Here is a 3,044-nt window from a genome sequence, read left to right as displayed (position 1 = left end):
CTCAGTATAAACCCTGTAAGACATAAAATTGAATGAGTTTTTAACCTTTAAAAAAGATCTCCATTTCATTTTGGAATATATTGTTCCTTGCAGATAGGCTGACTAGATTCACCAGATGGACAAGTAGTGGGAAATGGCTGGGGGTGCCGACAACACAGCAGACAGTAGCGGGGATATCAGAGTATAAGGGCTCTAGTGGGGGGAGGGAGGCTATGGGAGGGTGCCCTCTGGGAAGTGGGTGTACAGTTGAATAAGATGATTTGAAGTGTTCTGTGTGATACACACACACACACACACAATCAACAAATTTTTAAAAATTTATTATATTTGAGGAGGAAACATGGAAATTACATCACGTTAATTAGTAGAGGTGATAAACATTATCATTGAAATCTACCCAATGACTTTATAGACATACACAGGCACCAAGGATCCATGTGCAACCTCTTACGACTAGTAATAATCAGATACATACAGATTAGAGATGCATGTGCCAACATCTCAGTGTTAGTAGCAAAAACTTCATGCAATTTTTAGAGACTCTGGCTGTTGATTTCAGCTTTATTGCATTGTGGTTAGAAAGAACACTTGGGATTATTTCAGTTTTTATGTACTTGTTTAGATTTGTTTTGTATCCCAATGTCACCTGTTTTAGAGAAATATCCAGGGGTTCCTGAGCAGAATGTGATTTCTTTGGTGTTTTGGTAGAATATTATGTAGGTATTTGTTAGATCTTTTCGATATGACATTTAATTCCAGTGTTGCTCTGCTTAGTTTTATACACATGTCCTATCTATTGAAGAAGGTAAGGTATTCAAATCACCTACTATTACTAATTTAGGATTAATCTAGGTCTCTGTTTCACTAAATTTTTCCCTTTTCCCTCCCTGGGAGACATGCATGCTCCCGGGCCACAAAACTGACATAAGACATCCTATTTGGATTTTAGCATGGTTTAGATGACATTGGTGAATTAAGAAAACACAGATTCTTATAGGTTCTTTCTTTTCCATATTTGAAATGCACGCACCATCAGTCTCCAGTCCCCAGGTCCCCAGTCTTCTCTAGCTCATCATTTCCTGGTGCTCAATATGGCAGTGGCTCCGCCCCCTTTTCCCGCTGTGCTCCCTGTTGACTTCTCACAGGTCTGAGTGCCTCCTCTTGCCCACCTAGAAGCCCCCGGAAAGGGCAAGGCATCCCTGTCCCTGCCTTTCACAGTGCTCTATTACAAAACTCGTGACTACCCCATTCACTGCTGTGCTGGAAAGTCCACATCCAAACATAAGTCTGATGGCTTCCTAACAGCCACACAAAATGGCCAGAGAAAAGCCTCCTGTTTTCATGGCTTATATCTCCATGACCACACCCCTTAACAGGCTTGACTCCTTCTGCGGAGGGTGGGAAGGAGCTGGGACCATGGCTTATCAGAGGAACTTTTGGGTCAAAGTTTCAAAGTTCAGTAGTATACATTTTATGAAATTGGGTTCCAGAGTTTGACGCATGTATGTTTAGGATTGTAATATCTTCTTGGTCAAATGTTCCCTGAGAAGAATGAAGTATCTGTCTTTATCTCTTCTGATTAGTTTTGGTTTGAAGTCTGTTTTTTCAGCTATTAGAGTAGAAACACCTGCTTGTTTCCTGGTCCCATTTGCTTGGGGTTCTTTTTTTCATTCTTTCACGCTAAGATGGTGCCTGTCCTTGAAAGTAAGAATCGTTTCTTATAAACAACAAAAAGATGGATTTTTTTTTTTCTGTAAGGGAGGGAGGGAGACTAAGATGAGCCAGAGAGAGTGAGAGAAGAAAAATAATCCATGTAAAAAAACTTGAAGATTTAAAATGAAGGAATAGTTTATTCGAGTGCTGGAAAACATATATCTGGCTGAATAAATAATTTAGTTACAATACTAAGGAGGCTAAGGCAAGAGGACTGAGCATTCAAAGCCAGAGATGCAGGAATAGTTCAATATATGTAAGTTAATAAATGTAATAAAACATATAAATGACCTTAAAGACAAAAAGCACATGGTCACCTCAATAGATATAGAAAAGGTCTTTGACAAAATTCAACATGCATTCATGTTAAAGGTCCTAGAAATAATTAGTCTTGAGGGAACATACGTCAACATAATTAAAGCTATATATAACAGACCCATTGTCAACCACATTCTAAATGAAGAAAATCTGGAAGCATTTCCATTAAAATCAGGAACCAGATAAGACTGCCCACTATCTCCACTCCTTTTCGATATAGTGCTTGAAACTGTTGCAAGAGCAATAAGACAAGAGAAGGAAATTAAAGAAGTACTAATTAAAAAAGAAGAGGTCAAATTATATTTATATGCATAGCATGTGATTATACATAAGAGATCCCAAAATATCCACCAGAAAATGTTAGAAATGATTAATACTTTCAATAAAGTGGCATGTTACAAAATCAATTTTAAAAAATCAGTAATCTTTCTATATATCAATAATAAACAACCAGAAAAAGCATTTAAGGAAATTCTCCCATTCACAAAAAATACACAAAAATTAACAATAAACCTAACCAAACACATTAAATATCTCTACAATGAAAATTTCAAATCTTTAAAGAAAGATATAGAGAAAGACACTAGAATATGGAAAGACCTATGATACTCATGTATTGGTAAAATCAACATTGTAAAAATGACCACCTTACCAAAAGCAATCTATAGATTCAATGCAATGTCAATCAAAACTCCCAGGACATTCTTCACAGAGCTAGAAAAAAAAAATCATCCTAAAACCTCAAGATTCTATCTTATCCTGGTCAGGCTGGCTAAGAACACGACTCCAAATTCTGGCAAGTATGTGGAGAAAGGGGAATGCTCATTCACTGTTGGTGGGAATGCAAACTTGTGTAAACACTATGAAAGGCAGTGTGGCAAAATCTTTAAAAATTAAAAATGAATCTACCATATAATCTAGTTATACCACTTCTTGGCATATATCAAAAGGACTCATCATAATGTACAGAAACCTCTACATCCATGTTTGTTGCTGCTCTCTTCACAATAGCT

This window comes from Nannospalax galili, unplaced genomic scaffold (genome assembly GCF_000622305.1).
Source record: "Nannospalax galili isolate Female #2095 unplaced genomic scaffold, S.galili_v1.0 scaffold359, whole genome shotgun sequence".
NCBI lineage: Eukaryota > Metazoa > Chordata > Mammalia > Rodentia > Spalacidae > Nannospalax > Nannospalax galili.
The sequence above is the reverse complement of the archived record's forward strand: the minus strand, read 5'-3'. Positions refer to the sequence as shown.